Genomic DNA, 24,559 nt, shown 5'->3' with positions numbered 1-24,559 from the left:
AGCAAATCACTCTACACTCTACGTTATAAATTCTCTATAGAATAGATGTATCAGAAATATGTTTTGACGATGTTTGGTGTTTGTTCTTGTACGTTAAGATACACTACACAAAAGAGGTAAATGTATCCTAACCAAATGGCGACGTTCACAAATTGTGTCATTGAACTTATGGATAAAAACTTCTCCATACGTTCCTGTATAAAATGCATATAGAACCTTGACTATAGCGATATATAAGCGTACAAAGTAATTTTAATTCCTTATTTTAATATAATATTTTCTGTGAATTATTTAGTTGTTCTGGTATGTGAAATGGAATATAACTTGCTCAACGATGTCGTTCATTTCGCTCTATCTGCCCTTTGTTATTTTTTAAAGAAAACATCTGATATGATCTGTGGAGTTGTACACAATAAGCTATCTATGCTCTGCCCACCATGCGTATCGAAACCTTGTTTCTAGCGTTGTAAGCACGTAGACATGCCGCCGGGCCACTAGGGGGAGTAAAAGATGGAAGACTGAATGAGCAGGAATGAGAGGGGTCGAAGTTAGTGACAACGATAAAGAAGATGGTAACTGTATGAAAGGACAGTACAAAATATAGGACTCTGGTAGAAAGCTGACAGATATTTAGATTATCTTCTGTATATATACTTGATAGGTCTTATATACAACTGATAGGTGTAAACGGCTAATAGGTAGGTAGAAAGCGTTTAGATGAGGGTCAGCTGTAAGGAATGCAGAGAGCAAATAAGTTCAGGTAGCTTTATAGTCGAGAAAGGTATTGACAGGCTGATAGATTCATATATATATATACATAGTTGTGTAGACTGCTGACAGTAATGTAGACAGTTGGTAGATGTGTATAGTCCTGTAAAGATGTTCAGATATCCCATAACTGTGGTTTTGGGTGATAGATGTGTGGATTGCTGGTAGATGAGTAGATGGGTGATAGTTGTGTGTAGGTGGGTGAAAGTAAAATAGAAAATTGTGTTGGGTATGGATAGGTTGTTTAGATATCTGACAGTTCTGTAGGTAAATGAACAGTTATACAAATGGCTTTGTTTTGTTACCATTTAAGTATAGTGAATTAATCAGATGACGTATAGTAATGACTGACATGCACCAATATTTCATGATGGTTTAATATAGTTAATGTAAATATGGAATATGGTGGATGTATTAAACCCTAAATTTTTCACCTGCAGCAAATAAGAAATTCATCATTAAGTACATTATTGAAAACAGATAAGTAAAATGGACTTTCTCAGTCAGACTTTAATTAAATATGAATCACAAAGATATAATTTCTTTGAAAATGCACAAGTTATTACTTTGTAGTTGTCATAAAATATTTTTCACTTATTTATGATTTTAATGTTCAAAACACAATAATTTGGGATTTTCAAGAATCAAGAATAACTTGTCACATGGAGCACCAAGGAACTAATTCATCCAAATTTTCCTAGAATTTAGTAGCATCATAACGAAAGCTGGGGCAATATTTTATACGCAATGTTGTCAGCATACTGTGAATAGTGTTTTAACTACGTGAGAGAAATAAGGGACTGTTTAGTTTATTTACATATTGACTTCACCATTAACTCTAATATCACCATTAAATATCACAACTGTCCTGAAAGCTGTGGAATCAACAGAGAAACCTACTCAGTTTCCTTTCGGACGCTTGCAAAATGCATTGCTATAAAAACAGCTCTACCAGGATAGACTTTCAGGCAAACTTTCGACTTCTCAAATACCTCTCCCTAGCAGCAAAAGCTCCTGTCTTATCCAGGGAATATTACACTCGTGGCGAGGTAATGAATACACCACTTCTTGATAGGTAAGCCCAAATAGAAAGAAATAATTTCAGATTAGTTCTTGTTAATATTGGGAATACTTTAGCGTGGGGTAACTGGACCAGTAAATATCTGTATAGACCACCTCAGGGGATCTATTCTGCAATCAGATTTCACCTGATACCTTCATTTCCATGCGACCCGTAGAAACTAGTCACCATTATCAGCAACATGAAGAAACCATGTTTCAAAGATGTTCAAACCAATTTACTTTTTCTGCGATTCCTGCGCCTCTCATATAAGACATCTCGGAAACAACAACTCACAAAATAATGTAACTCGCAGAAGACATAAAATTATATAAAAAACGTGTGAGTTAACTCATATAACATATTTAAACAATCACAAATCACTCAAGAAAATACACAATCACAGATAAGGTTAATTCATGTTAATATATGTTTTTCTTTTTCAGATCTGGGCACAGGACAGGTATAACTTTCGGCGCCTGTCCTCTGAAAGTGGGATTTCGCTGGGCACTCCAGTTTTTCCCCTCATCCAAATCTAAGGCATTGGATCTTTAGATCCTAGCCAAGGCAAAACTAATTTTATGCAATTAATCGGGTCGTTTGACGTTGATAACTGCTTGTTGGGTTTCGGCCTGGCCAACTTCTCCAGTGCCGCCTTCGTTTGGCTCCCCACTTTCTTACCCTTCATTTTTATATTACCCCGCCGCATTTCATCAACTTAAACAAATAAAAGTTAAATATTGTCTAAATTCGAAGTAAAATTAAATAATCTTTCATGTGAGGAAACAAAGAGGAACCACAACGTCCCTGACCACACCTGTTGGAAAGATAATTCTTCAGACTTTTCTCTCTTTAAACTAAACCTCTGCCAAGTTCGTTTGCGTTTGCGAGTAAGTTAACTTTACACATAACTGACCAGTGTCAAGGCAAGAGAATATTGTGTCCCTTCCACGTGCTTCCCATGTCTTTGATTGAAAACATATATTAAAATACTGATAGGGCTTTATTTATATAAACAGTGTTATATTTCTCTGTAATAAAATATACATGCTTAACATATGAATGAAATACATATTGAAACCATATTATCTTCGTTATAAGGATAAGGGCTCGTAACATATATAAAAGTAACTAAATTTATGTATCAGATAATTGCTAGTGGAAACTCTTGACAATTAGTTATCGTGTTGAATAAATATTTAAACTTTCACGAAACACAACAGCACTTAACACCAACTCTTTAACCGTGTAATGGGATTTCACAGTCATGCTTATATCACACCCAGCATTCATAAATTTCAAGAGAAATTATCTTTGAACTTGCCCTTAGACTAAATAATTGTTTCCATAACATGAACCCAGTGTTAATGACTCATTTATTTAATTGTAAAGTGACCCAAATGAATCACTGGCAAGTTTATGGAATTATACCCTAGGTTTGTGGTAGAACTTACACATGTTATGTCTTCCATTCATTCAGGCGAAACTAAGGGTCATCTTAAAGTTTCAATATGTGAATATACGGGAATGTTGGATAAAATGAATAGAAAAGTCAAAGTTCCTTTACAATGTGTGATACATCAATATAACGAACAAACAGGACAATATATGTAACTTTAAAACTCTTACTGTTGTTACGTCTTAAATATAATATTGATATAGAAATATTGCTAATTTAAGAAATATCCTTCCTTCACTAAACAACACACAATCTTCTCACATTTTGAAACTGTTCTAATTAATTTTGTTACTTATACTTGTCAAGCATGCCGGAATGTTAACGTACACTAGAGGACAGTCACGAAATGTGAAACATTTTTTGACAGTCAAGAAAACGCTTAAAAATATTAATCAATAATTTCAAACAACAGCTAGTATTGTATTGTACAAACAAAATTTAAACTGAATTGTTTATTGTGTAGAAAATAGTAAGTCATACACTTAACAAGAGTATTTCAGATAATATTCAGTATACACATCATACAAATGTTAAAAATTATTAACAGCGTACTGTTTGGAATTTGAAAGAAAAACTACTATCTTATCATTTCAACTGACAAAATTAACCGCTTCATATGAAAACTAAATAAAAATTATTATCAGTAAAATTTTGTGAGGTGGGAAAAGGAGAAAGATATTCAAACTCAGCAGCTGAATTATTGGGGCAGATCGTACTCCCCATTTTTGTCGTGTTCATCTTCGACCTGTGCTGAGCTAATGGTTAACGATCTTGAATAAAGAAAGCAAGTTTCTAAAAGTAGATTAATTCTGTAGCTGAACTCAGAAAATTTGTTTTTCCTTTTTACTATAAGCACAATAATGCTAATTTAAATTTATTTTCACTATTATAGAAACTCAGACTGTTTTTCTTACCTTTCAAAAGATAAGATGTATTAAATATACATGTTTCATTAATTGCATTTAATGTTAAAATATCTGCTTTAGGAATAAGAAGAAAGAGAAGGATTTATAACGTCAAACAGATAACCGTTTACTCCAAAACTTAAACTGTATTAAACACAAAGTGTGTTTACAGGACACATAAGAAAATTCATAGGGTTCCCAACAGAACAAAACTGTACATTTTATTTACACCATTTAATATGGCTGTATATTAGATGTAAGTCCTTTCACGGAAATATATTAAAGCTGTAATATGTATAACGTGCTCTAACAGAGTGAAGCTTTTACAAAGAATGAAAGTGTAAAAGAACAGATTTTAGTTACGTGATATAATTATGTTAATGCCATCAAATTTATGTTAACTAGAAATTAATTTAATCTATTGGCTGAAAAATATTGAATAAATGATATAAAAAGGGTTTTCTAAACTGACATTTTCATGAAAACAGCAATATTATCAACATGAAAGTTCTGTTTGTAACTCTTGTTGTTCTCGTAAGCCTGGCGATGTCCAAAGGCGACACTATAAAAGTTGGTGTGCAACTGATGTGTAGTAAGTTCATTTTCAATATTTATTACTATATAAGATATTAATTAATCGTATTACTCAAAAAATAGTATATATTTTTTGTACTTTTCCATAAGAAAAACAAAGCAACAGAAACTGAAATAGAATATTATTGAAGTAAAGTTGTCTCCTTAATGAGCTTCTGGAATAATTTCATTAAAGTTGTACACTTCTATTTGAGTCTAAATGTTAAGATTAATTATTGGGGGAAAATAGTATAACTTCTTCCTTCTATTAAATCAAGTATTTTTTTACGTAACCTTGCATGTAACAGGACGAAAATATCCTTCTAAAGTAAATCAAACACGTATTTTTATACAGAGAAGAATCAAGAAAATCCTGAAAAAATGAACGACATAAGAAAGTGCGAGAGAAAAATATTTGGTAGAAAGGCATCTTGGGTAAGTATTTGGAGTGTTATAACTAATCATTTTTTTAATTCATTACAATTTATGGAAACAATGTTTTATTTTGTGATTGACAGATATTCTCTTCAGTATGAAGACTTTTTGATATACGAATGGTACTTAAAAATTCATTGCTATTGAGGGCAAGTTTGACGCAATAAAAATAAATGTTAAGAATGAAAATTTATAACGACAGTATTCAAATATGTTAGGAAAGTATTTAACGATATTTCTGTACTTTTTGTATTTTCTTAAAAGTTGGTTTAAAGAACCAGAAGAAAAGCATAATTTAAAATTGCTAAAACAAAATTTAAAACAATTATATCGTTTTTAAGATATGAATTTACGTTTACTGTTAAATGTCACAAAAAATGTAGAATGTGATATTAACGTTGATGCAACAGTTTTTCATCTCAAGCTTCCAGATGCAGTTGAGACTTGTAAAAAAATTTAGTTTCTGCAGACAAATTGGACGAATCTTGGAATGAAATTTGTGATGAAGGACAAGAAGCGAATATGCAGGTGATGATTAAATATTATTAAATTATGGTTTAATGTCTACTTGCGTAATCAAAATTTATTTCAATACGTTGTACAAAAAAGTTAAGTTGGAAACATATCTGTAGAGTTCAAATAGCTCATTTCTTTTATTTGTCAAGTGTGTTATAATCTCATTGTTATATAAAATTACTAGTTTCTCTAGAGTACGGAAAGGAAACAATTTTGTTGTTGTGGTAACTGCATCGCCTACAGAATAAAATTTGAGACTTGTGTCACTCGAAATGTTACGTATAGCTTCAACCCTAAATACGGGTCTAAGTCTTTTCCATTTTAAACCATCCTGTTTTGAGAATATAAACTCGATACCCTATCCAAAATAGCTCAGTTTTAATTGTATTGGAGTTGTATTTTATAACAATTATTATATTTTGTAAATCCAAAAGTTCTTTAAATTTTTGATTTTAATTAAGACTTCTCTGTAATACGTGTAAAATGGAACCACTCATACCTTAACAAAATTTTGCAGTCACTATTGTTTTTCAGATTTTGTGAAGTCAGTTTTCGAAAGTTCTATTTAAGCTTAATTATTTATCTAATCATACTTAACTATTAATTTCATTAATGATATTTCAAATGTGGTATTTGAAGGGAACTATTAATTTAGTTAAAGATGGATATAATGGTAGGAAACTTCGATTAAGCACAGGCACAAAAAGGTAGAACTATGATGTTACAATATAACTATTAATTTCGTAAAATGTAGACAGAACTATAATATTAAAAACTCTTGAAATATGTTCTGCAGGACTCCATTTTTATGCATTTATAATTCCACTAACTTATGTGTGAAATGAACTAAATGCTTGAAGTTGCAATAAACCACTGAAGAATGAGTTATGTGACATATACGTATCGTATATAAAATTTTCTTTAAGGCTTTAAACAAATACAATTTACAATTATGAAAGCTTTTTCCTGTTATAAAATATTTCATAACATTAAATCTTATTTATACATTTTTACAGCAATTCAAAAACTGTATCGCTGACAATTTTGAAGCAGCTGGAGAGAATCCAGAATCTTACTCATTGGAATAATTAAGAAATGTATCTGAAGACATACGGTTAATATGTACTAATATTTTAGAAACAAACTAAACAACTACCAGTGATTTACGACATCTTTTGTGCTAAAAAGTACATAAATATTATTATTTATAATAGCATCAAAAAGAGTTATACTTTCAAATAACCTCACGCGTTGCGTTTCTAGCGGTTGGAGCTTTTTGTTGCTCTCCACATATCCTGAACTTCAATTTAAGTAAAGTATATGAGGCGTTCAAAAGAATATAATGAAGATTTTTATTAATTAACCTATTTAATGCTGTTTTCATATTTATTACCTTTTCGATGAAAAAAAGGTAATTATTAAATTATAATTTTATTTTCCAGATTTTTAGTGTTATAAAATTATAAGGCTATATTTTAATATTTCTACTTCAGATTTTTGTTTTAACATGCTATTACGAAGATAACAAAACACTTATTGAAACCTACATTTCCTTACATAGTCTGATAAAGTACTCCACCGTTAAAATACTATGACTTAATGACATAGTATATAAGGCTTCAGTTACACTACATTTTAGGAAAGTAATTCTGAAACAATTAATTTTATATGTTTGATGTACACCAAAGAAACATATGTTGTATTTATCCCTATACACTTATAACAATATAGCAACACTTTACATTAAGGAATGAAATATATCACTGGAGAAATTTTAAACACATGTATCAAATCTAAACCAACTAATATAATGAAACACAAATATCTGAAATAAAATAACATTTTGTTTAATTCAACAACGAAAACAGTGTCATATAAGAAACAATTTTAAACTTTTCATTTTTCTGGCTACCAAACTAAGGTGCATACGTTTATATTGTCGAAATATTAAAAAATAAATGATATAGTTTATTTTTTGAAATTGGTCGGAATTTTGTTATTTTCCCCATATATAGTGTTAATTATTTTGACTGATATATTTCATGAAATGGATTTGTTTTTGTTTTGATTGAATTCACTTTAGAATTTAATTATTTTAATGTTTATAATTACAGCTTAGACGGATCTCTTAACAACTGATGCGGACCAACATTTACATATTACCTATGATATAATAATCTGAATCTGTTGTGGTTTCCTTCTTTTCGGTATTTGTTTAACTGTCTAATACTTTTATCCAGAAAATAAAACTTTATAAAGCAATAAAAGTGTTGAATCTGAAGTTGTGTTAGAGTAAAGACCACAGTATGATATTGTTATCTCAGTTAAATACATGTTGTGGTTTCTTCGGCACCTGGCTACGAGGATAAGAACTCACTGTTGATTGTTTTAAATTAAAAATATATTGTTAATTACATTTACACAAAATGTTTTAATAAGGAAAACTGTCTTGAATTTTGAGTGTTTAAAAGTGAAAATGGTCACGTTTGTTATTAAAGAACTTGTTTGTTTGTTGTTAAGTGCAAGGCTAAATAATGAAATATCTTCCAACTCACCACCAAAAGTATAGAAACCCGATATTTAGTGTCTTTAAAGTAGTTTGAACTTGATTACAAATCTGGAATGACAGATATTAAACCATTGATGGCTAATTCGCCATATAGGGTACAGACGCCTCTGACAATTGAATTCAAGTGTGTTGTATACCGTGTATAACTCGTAAAACATTTGTAACGCAGGTAAAACAATCGCGGTCAAAGAATGAAGCTTAGAAATTCATTCCTGGCTTGTTAACGCGAAAAACATAGACTGGAATGTTGAATGTTTTTTCGTAATAATGTTATAAGCGAGTAGATGTATACATATAAGTTTGTTTGTTTGGAATTTCGCACAAAGCTACTCGAGGGCTAACTGTGCTAGCCGTCCCTAATTTAGCAGTGTAAGACTAGAGGGAAGGCAGCTAGTCATCACTACCCACCGCCAACTCTTGGACTACTCTTTTACCAACGAAAAGTGGGATTGACCGTTACATTATACGTCCCCACGGCTGGGAGGGCGAGCATGTTTAGCGTGACGCGGGCTCGAACCCGCGACCCTCGGATTACGAGTCGCACGCCTTACGCGCTTGGCCATGCCGGGCCCTATACATGTAAGAAACTGATACGAACAAAATTATAGCTTTATAAATCATACTTATATTGAAGTTCAGAAAGAAAGAAAAACTTAACGTTGAAACAACGTGTACAAGTAAACTATACAATATGTACATCTTCCTGTAATAAGAGTGTATTAAATGAATGGTCTGACTGATTGTGTATAGGATGCCCTTGGAAGATGCTCGATAACACGTGTCACTATCAGTTGCACTGATGAACTTGAACTAATTCGGATAGAGAGGTTAGTTGCCTTATCCCAGCAGTTCATTTATACACTTATAAAATCATGCCTTATCGACTGGGATTTATAATAGTTAGTGGAGCGATTATACGTTTTACTAACAAATAGTTTCTGAAACTTTATAGAGTTAATAAGTCTGTACAACCAATACCGGTCAGCTGATACTTATTTTCCTTGAAATATGACCTTTGAGAATCTATGGACATAATTTAATAACAGTGATTATGCTTTTTTACACATATAAAACAGATATATACGTTTACCCCTTAACTGTTTTAGAACGTATAAAATAATTTCATCCTATAAAGAAATCGTTCACATTTCACCCCCATATGTATATGTGTGTAATTATGGAATTATTGAAGCTTCTCGATATTCAAATCTTTAGTACATGCGACGAATTTTCTTTTGTTTACTTCCACATAGAATGCCTATCTCTTAAATATGTTATCTTAAAATAGCTTTTTAAAAATATTTATTACTAAGAGAGAAATCTTTAATTTAAAAATGTTACTCATTGGAGCCAAAATTAAAATATTAAACATTGAATAATACTATTTTTATCATCCTGGTATTTCAGCGATAAGTCTGTAAAAATAAGACTGGGAATCATGCGTGGTTCAGTGATTAACGTGTCGAACTGTAAATCCAATGTTTTATTTTTTTGTGTTCACTTACCGCAAATGTTAGAAATTAATAATAAATCGTGACTCTCAAAGGGTCGTAGGTGAGGTGCGTTATAACAGTAACAGCATATTCTTGTTATTCAACTGGAGTAGTCAGCGTGGTGGTGGAAGGTAACTTTTTTAGTTTATTAATTTGAAATTAGAGAAGGCTTAACCCAAAATCCATCTTCTGATTTTCCGCAAAATTCAAAATAAACTAATATCACTAATTATCGCGTTTTCACACCCTAGTTGGGTTCACTACAGATAGCTGATTATACTTAGCAATACAAAAAAAAGGTATTTTCAATACTTCTTTCCGTGATGTGTTTACATTCAGTATTAACTACATTTATCCAAATCAAGATAGTGAGTTAGTTACAATCGATCTTAGTGGTACAGATATGGTATACTGAAATAATTAATGCATGGCAGGAACTATTGGTTTGCCCACAAATGATTCAATGTTCTAGCCACAGTTTGCAAGATAAAATGTTATATACTTTTTTAACTTTATAAGCGTTAAAACTCTGAAGGTTAATCAAACTGGTCACCTAGGTAATATGTGCTGTTGATTGGTTGTCCTGCCTTTGATTAATAGTTCTAAATTAGGGATAACTACATTTGTACTTTGGTATCTCCAGCCAGTGTTTTACATCTTTCCAATTGAGAAATACCAATCCACCAAACAAAAATCTTATATTCTACCATCTAGGCTTCAGAATATTGTCATGTTAATAGATTATCTCGTTTCCTGTTTTAAGTTTACAAAACGAAAATATATGAATGTTATACTGATTATTAGTGTTGTTAAAAATAATCAGTTGCTTCTCGTAATTATCTGTGAATTAAAGAAAGTAGGTAAATTTTGGTTATTTATGTATGTGGCTTACTTCAAAGGTTCTTAGTTAAAGGCCCAGCACGGCCAGCTGGTTAAGGCGTTCGACTGGTAATCTGAGGTTTGGGGGTTTAATTCCCAGTCACACCAAACATGTTCGCCCTTTCAGATGTCTGGGCGTTATAATGTTATAGTCAATCCCACTCTTCGTTCACACCAGCAATACGTTTGTTAATTTACAGCCACTTAAGGTAAGGAGAGAGTTCTAAAGAGAAACATTAACGATATATATTTAACTTTACTCTTATAATAAACACTGACTCATGTAAGAAAAGCATTAAAAATATATCTGCAGTTAGTCAGTGACTGTAGCTTGTGAAATAAAGTAAATGTGATTATTTTAGGAATTTCATTGCACTTAGAAAGAAATAAAATTTACTGTTAGATTCAACTTACTTAAGACTTTTGTTTCACAATTACTCCCACTATCTTGAATAAAATGTTGAAAACATATTTATATATACTTACACAAAAAACACAAACATCCCCTTTTAATATATAAGTTGTTATTTCTAAACTTTCTTATTTTGAAGTCTCTATCAACACGATACGTTTACACTAAATTTAAATGTTAAGTGATTTTAAAAAGAACAAGAACGTAGATGTATAAAAAAATTCATCATCAAAGTTTTTCTTCCGAACTAACTATTAGTGGTTTAAATGAATAGATGGTAGCATTGCACACGTCTTATTTCCCTTTACCGTATGATCCAACTGGTTTACGCCCGGCAGGGCCAAGCGTGTTAAGGCGTGCGACTCGTAATCCAAGGGTCGCGGGTTCGCATCCCAGTCGCGCCTAACATGCTCGCCCTTTCAGCCGTGGGGGCGTTATAATGGAACGGTCAATCCCACTATTCGTTGGTAAAATAGTAGCCAAAGAGTTGGCGGTGAGTGGTGATGACTAGCTGCCTTCCCTCTAGTCTTACACTACTAAATTAGGGACGGCTAGCACAGATATCCCTCGAGTAGCTTTGTGCGAAATTCAAAAACAAACAAAAACAATTAATGGTTTAAATCAATAGATGGCAGCAATGCACACGTGTTATTTCCGTTTACCGTATGATACAACGTTCAAATGAAACTTACTATCCCTCTCGTATGAGTAAGCAACCTCACTCATGATACAGATGTAACTAATTTTTTCAGTTTGAACTCGTATATTATTGCGAATTGTCCCCAACAGTTGGTCAGGTTAATACCCAAGAATAAAATTAATTTATACAAGTTTGGGCTGTTTTATATATTTATATATTTTTTTATGACGGATGCAGAAGTTTTCATCTCTCATGGAAATAATATATTATACAGCAAAGCCAAATTTGTGATACTGGCATTTAACATTCTAAACAATCAATGAAACAAAAATTCGAATTATATTCTCATGTGAAAACTTATAAAACTTCACTAGCACAGAAAATGCTGTCCAGACACTTTGTTGTGAATATAATAATCTTATATTTGAAGATGAACTTTCTAATATACTAAAAATTAGGAAATTAGTATAAAATATATTGGGCATATTTGACTTGCAAGTAATTATGGAACATAATTTGGGAGTAAAAACAAACTTCCTGTGAGATACGCGATGGTGATTTACATTACAGTCGCAAATCTCGAAACACTACTCACTTCTAAACATTTTTATATAACTTTAGTATAAATACATGTAAATCTTGGTTCATATGTTGTTTTATTCAGACCTTATGTAAATGAAAATGTGCAAATCCGTGTTTATATTGAAAATAAGTTAATTTCTAAATTTCGTTATCCAGGTCACAAAAGCAAAGTTTGAAGGGAATAATGGCCATTTTCTGTATTTTTCCAACATAAGCATTTAAGAAATAATACATACTATTCGGGAACAAAATTTGTGTTTTATGTGGCTTAAATAGAGTTATTAAAGTACGTGCTTTTTATATCCACAGACATTGGCTTAAAACAATTAAATTTTCTTATCAAAGAACTCTTTATTAGCAATAAATGTTTCTGTAAAGGCTATTTTCACTTAACATTTTGAAGAACAGATCTTGCATATGATCTGAAGAATTACTATTATTTTACTTATATATAAATATACACTTTATTTTTCTTTATGTGTTGTATATAAGAGATCTGCTATAAAATTAGTGTAAGAAACAAACAGTGGCTAATTACTCAATAAGAAACAAACAGTGGCTAATTACTCAATAGCAAGGAAATATGAAATTTAAAAATAGACATAGAAGCAGTTTTCTTGTGGAAATATTGATGGACAAGTGTTAAAGTGAGATTTTTATTTGTTAAACATTCTGAAACTGGAATGCATCGAAGTTACTGTGATTGTTGACGTTTTTTTCTTTCCCACGTCAACAAAAAATGCTTTTTACTGAAATATATTACATTGACTGTGAGAAGGAATAATTAAACTGAAAAGGTGGACAGAACGCAGTAATTCATAGCGTAACTTCACACTTAAAACAACAGCAACATTTTACAAACTATTGTTTTATGTGTTCTCTCTTTCTTTTATCTTTAAGTTATTACTATATATATATATATGCTTCAGTGAAACTTATTATTTTAATGTACTGTGTTTCTCAAATTTATGTAGAAACCCAAATCTGAATACAAGTTTATAAGTATTTGTCTATTTTCCAAAAAAAAATGAATCTTTTAAATTAATACTTGTTTCTACGTGTTGTAATAAAAACCTTTTATCATTAAATAAAATAAACAGACAATACAGAATTAAAAATTGGAACAGACGAGTATAAAAGTATAAAATACAGCAGTGGTAATCCAACAATAAAGTAAGTAAAATATATATTTAGTTAGTTTGGCGATAGTAATAGAGAAGATAGTTAGGTTTGTCACAAATTATAGAGTAGTTGAATAGGCTTAAGTGGACTTTTCACAAGAAGAAAACAAATATGTATATAGCGTTTATGATACGTCAGTAATCTCTGTAGTGTAAATAATCTGTTGTTCTTACATTTAACATGTTCCAAATGTATGTATTATTTTGGAAACGTGTGTGATGCTCATTTATCGTTGAATTTATCGTCCAAAAGTCATGCACACCTCCTGTAGATGTATCCTAAGCCTCACACCGACACAATGTATATTTGTACTATTAAGAAATATAAGTAAAAACCTTTTTATTGTGACAGTTGAAGATAATAATTTAATTTCAAATTCCGATATAGCTTAGTTTACTTTTAATGTGGAACACAAAGTCACTTCAATCAGCATTAACAATGATTATTTCCATTTTGTTGATATAACTACGTAACTTACGTCTCCCTCTTTCTCTCTTTCTTCTCCGTATTTCGTTATAAAGATCTAGGAGGATCAGATTCATACTTCCTCTTCCTCCCTCCTGTACGTAGATGCACAACTTCTGTTAAATGTATTTATAGAAGTTTCATCAGTGCCAGAGTCATCACCGGATTAAGGGCAACTGATGCCTTAAGCACAGCCCAACAATGGTGACCCCTCTCGGCCTCTCCATTGCTTTACTGTCAAGACATTAAGACTCAATAAGTGCTGAAAGTGAAATAAAAGTCTGAAAATTTATTACTTTTTTCAGTTTTCTCTCAGGTCAGACCCCACAACAATATTAAATAAAAACGTTTTTAATTTATTTATTTAACAGATTGGGCATGGTTCAAAATCAAGCTATGATCGAGGCCTTTTATTTAGAAATGACAAGGAAAATTATTCTTTGAGAAATGATAATTGAAAAGAATTATTTTTACTGTATATTTGTTTTCACTCTGAGTTAACAATCCTCACTTCGATGTTAACAAAAAAGAAAATTTACTCAAAACCCTTTTATTAAAAAAAATTCTCACATTGATGTTAACAATTTCTCACTTCGAACTTAAAACCCTGTAAGCAAATTATTTACTCATACCTTAATATTTATTTAACTTTTAAATGGTTTTCTTCTACATTTTTTAATTGAAAAGTCTTTGATCAAGTCCTCAAAACTAATTTGGTGTAAGAAATCTGCTTCTGTACTCCGCGGAGACAAGGAATCCAGCCTTTCCTGTTGTATAGTTGTTCTGTTGAGATTTTTAATACGCTTGAGATGAGAAAATGAATACTCATCTGTGCAATTTGTCACTATTAATGTTAAAAATATACGTAATGCAATGTCTACGCAAACTCAATTTTGTCTTTTGAAATTATTTTATAAAGTTCAACATGACTGAATTTGGTTTTTACAGTTTTTGTTGCACTAAACTTATTGTGTACGTATGAGTGCAAGAGCTGAAACTCATCAGAGGGGTTAGTGTCCAAGTCCTCTGGGTAAGCATCAATAAGCTTTTGGGAACACTGGGAGTAACTTTCAGTTTCAGCAGATGAAGTGACATCATCTGGCACAACATTTAAAAAAAATTGTTTCCTATTTCTCATCAGGGTTTCTAGTTTGTCAACAGTTAAGGAGAAGGTGGTGATACGAAATTTATCTCTGGGAGTTAGATCTACTTCTTGTGCATCTCTATCATTGAGTACCTTCTATTTGACACGTTTGCGAGTTTGAGCTGTACTATAATCAACAACTGGTAATGTTTCCTTTGCAACCGCTTCAAATCTTACACAGTCACTCCTTAAATTGCGCAGTTGGTCAGCTAATGACCCGTAGATATATGCACATGTTTCAAAGTTGACATCCTCATTTTGCAGAACATAACTTACTTCAGGAAAGTTTTACCAGATCTCATCCCACATAATCAACATAAAAACAAATTCTAGCTCTTGCATCTAATTTGCAATATTGATTGTTTCTTTTCTAGTGTCTCCTTTTTGAAACTGGTCTTCAACTAGGAGATTCTAAAGCTTCAAAATCTTAAAGAAAGGCTTCATAATTGCTGTTGTTGCCATAGCATGTGTCTTCCATCTGGTATCAGAGAGGGATTTTAACAAACTTTCATTTTCAAGATCAGCTTTAACAATTTTCCACCGGCTGGTTGAGGCTGAAATAAAAATGTATGGAGCCAAAGCATCGTAGAGAAAAAATTAATTGCCACTTGACAGCAGTCAACAGCATTTCGGCCTACCAGATTTCGTGAATGGGCTGAACAGGGCACATATATGGCAATATTATTTTCTTCTAAAATCTTTTGCTGCATACCCTTATAACGCCCAGATATGTTAGCAGCATTGTCGCAAGACTGACCCCTACATTTTGAAAAATTAAGTTTGCAAACTTCACGTAAATACTCAATACCTGGTTTGCCATTTCCTCACTAGTATGACTTTTTAGTTCCAAAGTATCGAATTATAACACTTGACTGATCTATACGTGATAGATTTGGCGTCGAGTCAACTGACAAGTTAAAATAACCAAAAGAAATTACTTCATCAACAATAAACGCGTGGACCTTCTGAGCCATTGGTTCAATGCGTGCTTTACAGGTGGTTTTAGACAAGTAATAAGGATTTCCATATTTCGAAATGTGCCTTGCTAATAATGGATCAAACTGACATATGAGCTTAAGCAGCCCTAAAAAATTTCCCATTCTGTAGTGAAACAAATTTTTCATCTGTTTCTCAAAAAGCCAGACACGTTTAGCTAACGTACGAATAACAACTATTATATGCTCCAAGACATGTTCCCAGTAATTGCACTCTTCTTTAATTTGTTTTCCAACTGTTGTCGCAAGCCTAAACCTTGTCTGCGAGGTAAGTATCTTAGCATAGAGTCTTTGTAAGTAGTGTTTCTTTCATGATGATCAATTACAATAGTATTTCGCAAATCACTGAACCCAACAAAACGCTAGTAAAATTTAGGGACAAAAAATGTACAAACAAAGCAATAACCTGGCCCTGTTGATGGTGAATAGAATAACCACTCTCTCTTGTATTTCTCACCATTGGCTTTTACCCCAAATAAAAGTTTTTGTAAACAGTGTCTCGTTGGTTTGCCACTATTAAAAGTCCGGCAAGACGTGACAAATGGACCATTGTGGTGTTGACGCTCAGTGGGTCCACAAGCAACCCCATAAGCCACATCATCACCAGAGAAATCAAGTCACAATCCTGGATCTTTTGCTTTAGTTTCTCCATCTTTTGTAGACTGAAGCATTTCACTATAGTCAAGTAGATTTTCATTTTCAGCAATTATTTCAACTTCAGACTGTCTTGTACAGCAACTTGCATCAACATTAACACTAGAGATATCAGGAGAATTTACAGGCAAAGTGAGATCAGTTGTGAGACTTGTGCCAGTTGAGCCAGCCTGTGACACCTCAACGCCATCATGATGTTCTGACCTTGAAGTGGACAAAGTGGTATTTGTAGGTGTGGAGTTTGGTTCAACTTCAATCTTGTCAGAGTCAGATGCAGTACAAGTGACTCTGATGGCGGAGATGGGTTTTGATTTGGAAGATCATGTTGTATAAGTTGAGTGAGAATATTAGTCAACTTTCCAGTCTTGATCACTAAATCCAAATCCTTTCGTTGGTTCTTTTTTGCGAGTTTTCTCTTTTGTGTACAGCTTAATAGAACACGTTTTATTTTGCAGTCTGAAAAATACAGAAACCAAAATAACATAATACGGATCATATATGGTTATGATGATTAGAAAAACACTGAAATTCATTAAAACAATGTTGGTAAAACAGTCAAGCATATAAAACTCTATGTCCACATTTAGACAAAGATTGTCAAAAAGTTATCATTGGCCCTAAATCCATTACCACGTAAACATGAAATCATAAATATCTTTATTGATATGCTGCATTCTGATTGGTTGAAAACCATTCTAGACTGGTTTCAATCCATTTTAGAAGAATTAGTTTCCAGTCGTTGGAAAAGTTTCATTAAGGTTGTTGCTATGATAGCTGTTTGCAAAAATTAATCAATGTCAATGGTAATATGCATATCCATTGTGAACCAAAAAGTATTCCAAAACAATTTGTGATCAACAACACATACTGTTGTAGACTATATACACAGTGATCGTTCTGTACTGGTACATATACATAACATATAATCAACTGTAAACTGTACTGCACATTGAACTACTAAATACTGTGTTAGGCCAAGGCTAGAGTACCTTGATCCTAATCAAATATTTGAAGAATGAGTTGTAACCTCAACTGTGAGCTTAGTTCTGACCTGGGGACTTTAAATGAGCCAACAAACCATACATCAACAAAACAGAGCATATGTCTGAAACTTTATCTTCATGCCTGTATGAGAAGGCAAATTCAAAACGACGGCCTTAAATTGGGAATAGTCCATTTCATTATTCCAGGCTACAGTAGCGTTTCCAGCGTACTTACACTAAACTAGTTACGAAATTTAGGCCTAACGTTATTGTCACTTAGTTCTCAGATAACACCATTAACGTTAAGCCTAATGCTAATACATTGCAACTGAGCCCACTAACGTTAAGCTTAGTACTCAGTACTAAAATTGTTCACATTAACTTGTTTAATTCATGCACTTTTTCAGACAATTCTAAATTGATTTTGTTAATTTGTGGGTTTTTGACAGTATCATTATATGACGACTCTACCACAGTATTGTATTACTACTAGTAGGATAGTGTATACATAACAACGTTAAGAATCATGTTGTCAAACCTAAAAGGTAGAATTATTGCTTTAATACCGCTCCGATCAGTCAATTGTTTTTACAGCTTTTCAGAAATGAAATAAAACACATACTGATCTGAATTTATTCTCGCAAAATAGTTGAATTACACCTAAAAGTTTGTCGTCGTTGTCTCTGTGTTTTTATCTCGGATTGTTCGTTCATCTCATAAAATATATCACCAGAGAGCCAGGCCGGGTCGGGGCATTATGACGTCAGAATTGGATCAATGAAGTATTAAAGAGATTATAATTGTGACCTCCGTTTTTGGGTCAAAAATTGCATATTGGACAAAATTGTGTTGGCTATTCATGAATGGAATACTCTTATACATGGTATTCGAAAAGTCACTGTGCACTTATATATTTATTAACAGACATATTTCAATATAGAATACAGGAGGTAAGTATGAATGACAATTATAAACAATGTTGAAAGTGACCCCTGTTGGCATAAATACAGGCTTGGATCCTTCTTATTTTGTTTCTAAACACCGCAGTCTCCAAAACATTCCTTTAATAACCGCATAGATATGTGAGATGTGTGGGCAGTAGCACCATCCTGTTTAAACCATGAGTAATTGATTTCACCACTTGTCATTTGACCGATGAAGGTGTGAAGAATCTGCGAACAATAGCGCTCGCTGTTTATTGTGTTCATAAAGAAATTAGGGCCAACAATTTGACCTCTGGAAATCGCAACCCACACACCAACCTTGAAATCATGCACGGGTGTTTCGTGCAAACTGTGAAGATCATTGGATGACCACAATCTTGAATTATGTGAATTAACGTAACCAGAGAGATGGAACCATGCTTCGTTCCAATGTGAAAATGGTCACATCCAACACATTAGCTGTATTTTCTTTGATAAATCGGTTAAATCATCTGCAATAGTGTGTTCGTTTTTCATTATCAGTTGCTTCCAGTTCTTGTTCCGCCATTATTTTGTATGAGAAGAGTATTAATTTCTTTCTAACGGCCTTATGAGACCAATATTATGCTGCTGAGCTAAATTTTGTAATGATTTTCATGGACTCTACATCACACTGTCAGAAATATCCAACAGTTTCTCATCTGATAGCTTAGCTAGCCTTTCGCAGCGTTTGGCACCATCCACTGATCTTGTTTCCCGAAACTTATTAACAAGATTAATAACTGCATTGCGATGTGGAACAAGTGTGTCTAGGAATTTTTCAGCAAATCGCTGTCGCACCACATCTGTGTATTTACCACCTTCTCGGAGTACGTGTTCGATGAGCACAACACGTTCTTCAGTTGTTAAAACCATATGGGGATCAAAATGTGAAATATAATAAGATATGATTACAAAACAGCACAGTGACTTTCCGAACACCCTGTAGGTTATATATGTAATCTATGAACGACAGCATTGCTTCAGTGGCACTCCTTTCTAATTTTTTCTTGGCATGATAAATTTCAAAACTTGTACTCATACACAAAGGAAGTTTTTTTTACAAGTTGTTTGAAGCCAAAAAAAATACGGCTCAGAGAAACGTCAGTGAGAAATACACTTATAATGTAATGCTAACGAAAATAAAACATAAATCTAACGAAATGGTGCCATGTGTGCAGAGACGTGGCTAGTTTTATGTTTTTTCCGGCTTCTGTTTTCGCATGTTAAATTTGGATTATTGTCTCGTTTGTTTTACTTTTATTTTCGTTAGCATTGCATTGTAAATGTATTTCTCACTGAAGCTTTTAACAGTTCCATTGCCTATAATTTCTTATTATTAGCCACAAAAGAAGGAATGAGTGAGAAAAATATTTCATCTTCAAGGTCAGACATCACATCATAAGATACGATCATCTTTTACCTGAAGTTTTATCAACATTTGTAATGCTGTTTACAGTAATATTTCGCAAATCAATTACTTCTTACTTCAGACACATAGTTTGGTAGTTTCTTGAAAATTTAGTCACTAACCGAACCAAAGAAAAATTTTTTTAAATGTGCAGAGTAAAGTCAAACACAACAGATAAGGACAATCACAAAACACTAGACAAACATTGAGTGTGGCAGTGAAAGAGTTAAGGGCATGATAGCTGGGGGAAAAGTCTGTGGTTCCACCCCTTTCCCTTGGTGCCCTAAGCACGTGAATATGTTGTTTAATGGGTAATCCAGAGCTGATGACCATGCCTTAGGTCGCATAGAAAAGCACTGGTTTAACTCACAGAATTTAACATGTAGTTATTCTGAGATTTGAAATTTAATTTCAACATTAGTTTTGTTTAAATTGTAACGTAGCAACATGTTAATTGACTAAGATTTTATTTTAAGTTTAGGTTTTAAAAACTGATAAGATTAGATGAAAGCATTAATGTATATATCACTAGATATTTGTCTTTGTTCAACTTTGCTCTTTATGTTTCAGCAAAGCAAACAAATTTGTTTTCACTACCAGACTACTGTGGCGAGTCTTTCTTCTCAACAATCTTGGTGGTAAATCAGATAGTATTATTCTCCGTACCTCTTGTACGTTAGTCTAACTGACTGTTCTGCGAGAAAAACCGTTTTTCAAGAAAAAACATTGAATCCTGCATTTTAATGTACTTTTTTCTGATTACTCCTCCACAGATAACATTAGTAATTTGAATGCAGTTCTGGTTCTGCACTTTCAGACAGATTTTGTTCTACTTTTTTGAGGAATGCAGTCCATTTCTGATCTAAAAGAACCACAGCCTATTTGTGATTTAGATTTGTTTTGAATTTCGCTCAAAGCTACTCGCGGCTCTCAGATTACGAATCGAGTGTCTTAACCACCTTGCCACGCTGGGCCATCTGTTTGTGAAAACATATAACTGCACTTATGTCTGCCAATGGATTCTAGTCCCTGTCACACCAAACATGTGAGCCTTTTCAGCCGTGGGGGCATTATAATGTGTCGATCAATCCCTGTAACTATAACATGTAACAGAGATAATTCTAGTACAAGACTGTTATTTGTGCCTACTAGCCCTTTATAATGTGTCGATCAATCCCACTATTCGTTGCTAAAAATTAGCCCAAGAGTTGGTGGTGGGTGGTGATGATTAGCGACTTTCCCTCTAGTCTTGCATTGCTAAATTAGGAACGGTTAGCACAGATAGCCCCTGTGAAGCTTTGCGCGAAATTCAAAACAAACCAAACCAACCTGCCAATGGGTATTTCACTTAAATGTCATTTTTAGTGTCGTTTACTCAAACCGAAGACATATAATAAAATTAAATAAACAATGTTTAGTTGTGTTCACTAGACTTGTTTGTTTCTTCTCATTCCGTCCAGACAAATCTTCAAGTTTCTTGTCACGCAGCAATAGTTTAACTGTTTACCATTGTTCCTCTAAACTAGAAATACCACAGCTGGATAAATTGTTCTTGAGTTACCGTAAAGCTAAAAGCATGTGTTATCAGACAGTAGGTTTGGTTTGGTTTGTTTTTCTTTAAATTTTGCGCAAAGCTACACCAGGGCTATCTGTGCTAGCTGTCCCTAATTTAACTGTATAAGACTAGAGGAAAGGTAGCCAGTCATCAATACCCACTGCTGACTCTTTTACCAACAAATAGTGGGGTTGACTGTGACATTACAACATCTCTAGGACTGACAGTTTGGTGCGACAGGGATTCGAACCCACGACCCTCAGATTGCGAGTTGAGTTCCTTAGCTACCTGGCCATGACAGGCGAATACAGTAGGTAAAAACATTGAAAGCACGTGTTACTAAACGATAGTTACAGACATTTAAAGCATGTGTTGTAATGTGGTAGGTACAGACATTTAATGCACGTGTTATAATACCGTAGGTACAAACATTTCAAACACGTGTTATAATACAGTAGCTTCAAGCATTTAAAGCACGTGTTATAATACAGTCGGTACAAACATTAAGTACATGTTATAATACAGAATGTACAAACATTTAAAATACAGTAAGTAAAAAGAAGAACTGACGACACCTTCCGATCGAATACCCCTTGTTCAGTATCCTGAACAAAGAAAACTACATGAAATCATTAAATATCCTGAATGGCAGAATCACTGTACATAACACATTTTTCAGAACTGGATATTTTCAGGTTTTTCGTTTCAACTGACTAGTGTAACATCTGACTATAGTTTTTGTGTAAGAATTATTATTAACAGACCCAAGAAAGAGCAGTAATTTGGGTTATCCGAGTAGGACCCATGTTTGAGAACTTTCTGATTGAAGAGTTATTATTAAGGTTCTGTCACACGAGGAAACAACAGCTTGAATATAGTGGTATTCAACGTAGAGCAGTTCCTAGGCCTTCTCCTTCTAAATAACCAATATACAGTGATATTACCATGAAAAGAACATAAACAATATACTGAGCTTCAGAGTTAAAGGAGTGGAAGTAAGCAGCTTAAACATAATAAATGTAGAAGTAAAGCTTGTTTCTAGTATGTAGGTTTGTACAAAAACATATATCAAAATATTTGAAAGTTCCATGAAGAACTGAAATAATGCAGGAAGGTTAAGTAAGATGAAAACATAGATGTTTATGTTAAACATTTTCAGATAAATATTTTACCAGCACTAACAAATGGATAAAAAACACACGATAGTATGTGAATTTTGTAATACTGACAATTTCTAACATTCTATCAGTTGAGCTAAATGTTACGATTATCATTGTTTTCTTTACTTTATCGTCATTCTCCGTTGAATTTACCATCATACTAAGTTTGTTTATGAATATTTAGTTAGAATTTACAAAACAATTGTCATGTGCCACATTATAGTGTTTTTATTTAAGATTTTAAATATGTTTATAAAGTATGAGATTATAAATATTGACATCAGTTACAAAACACAAAAACACCTGGTTGTATCCAAGATAGGAAACCACATGAATAATCAGTCTTTCATAGTTCTTAGACTTAATTTTCATGAACTGCTAAATCACACTTAAATCTTTAAAATGGCAAGTAAAAAAAAAAGACTTTATACCGTCATTTTACTTTGGTAAGTATGACTTTTACTTTTTTCTCATTAAAAAACGTAATTACTGACAAATAATTGCAACTTATTCATAATTATTAATAATTCAATAAAAAAAAGAAAAGAAAAGAAAAAAACAACTACAAGGATTAAGTGTCTAGTGCAAGGTGGGCAGCTAATGAACTCTGGTTTGATCGTTTATTTTGAATTTCTGTAAAGGTTATTTGTTTGTTTTGAATTTTCTCAAAGCTACACGGGAGCTATATAGGCTAGCCGTCCATAATTTAGCACTGAAAGACTAGAGGGAAGGCAGCTAGCTAGTTATCAACACATACCGCTAACTTTAGGGATACGCTTTTACCAACGAATAACAAATTTGATTGTCACATTATAGCGCTCCAACGGCTGAAAGGGCAAGCATGTTTTGTGGAACGGGGATTCGAACCCACGATCCTTAGAAAACCAAGTGCCCTAGTTACCGCTGTGCCGGACCTCACTGAAAGCTATGCGTTAGTTGTCTTTAATTCAACAGTAACAGGTAAAAGAGAAAGAAACAGTCAACACCATCCACAACCAATTCTTGGACTACTCTTTTACTAACGAATAGTAGGATTGACTGAAACATTATAACACATCCACGACTAAAAGGGCAAGCATGTTTGATGATAGTATTCGAAGAACAGATTAAGAGAACTGAATATTCCAGATGCAATGTGGTACACATAATATACACCATGTTATAGTTCATTTTGGCAAAGCGGGATGTTAAATGCCACATGCAATGTAATTTATGTAAAAAAAAAAAAAGTAGAAGAAAACACAAATATATGTAATTGGTTACGTTTTAAAATTTACAATTAAAATTACTCGGAAAATATTCCCGATAACATCACTAGTGCAGCTAAAGACAACATTGAATTTCGGAACTCGAATAGGCCTATGTCTTTGTTTGTAACTAATTTCGATGAATAACATGAGACTGAAAATGGAAAAAAAATTTTTGGAACTGTGTTATTCACTTGACGTTGCTTGTAGTGTATGATATTGAGCTAAATCTAAGTAGAAAATTATGCAATGAATAATATCTGCGCTCTGTTACCAAGAGAAACAAATTTTAGCATTAAAGTATTAAAATTTTACCTCTGACCCACTAAAGGTACTTACGGATAAAACTGTAACTAATCTATTTTTCTAGTGTTAAATAACTTGATTAGTTTTTAATTAGAAGCAAACTGAGCTGAGCGTTCATGTTCACATAGGATCTGTTATTGTTCTGTAATTATATGGCCAGGACTCCTTATATACTAAATGGGACATTCAACTTATACGTGTCTA

General features: G+C 32.9%; 1 protein-coding gene across 2 annotated transcripts in view; it reads left to right on the top strand.

Annotated features, from left to right (window-relative positions):
* The window catches only part of LOC143225348 (uncharacterized), a 97,874-nt gene that overhangs the window by 54,736 nt on the left and 18,579 nt on the right, over window positions 1–24,559 (top strand). Inside the window, exon 5 of one of the 2 annotated variants that reach the window (XM_076454575.1) lies at window positions 7,831–7,997. The exons of the other annotated variant lie outside the window; for it this stretch is intronic. The gene's annotated coding sequence lies outside the window, so the exon portion shown is untranslated. Of the gene's footprint in view, window positions 1–7,830; window positions 7,998–24,559 lie in introns of those variants that run through there. 2 annotated transcript variants of the gene reach the window in all.

The sequence above is a fragment of the Tachypleus tridentatus genome, chromosome 9 (genome assembly GCF_004210375.1).
Source record: "Tachypleus tridentatus isolate NWPU-2018 chromosome 9, ASM421037v1, whole genome shotgun sequence".
NCBI lineage: Eukaryota > Metazoa > Arthropoda > Merostomata > Xiphosura > Limulidae > Tachypleus > Tachypleus tridentatus.
This window is presented reverse-complemented; position numbering and strand designations above follow the sequence as displayed.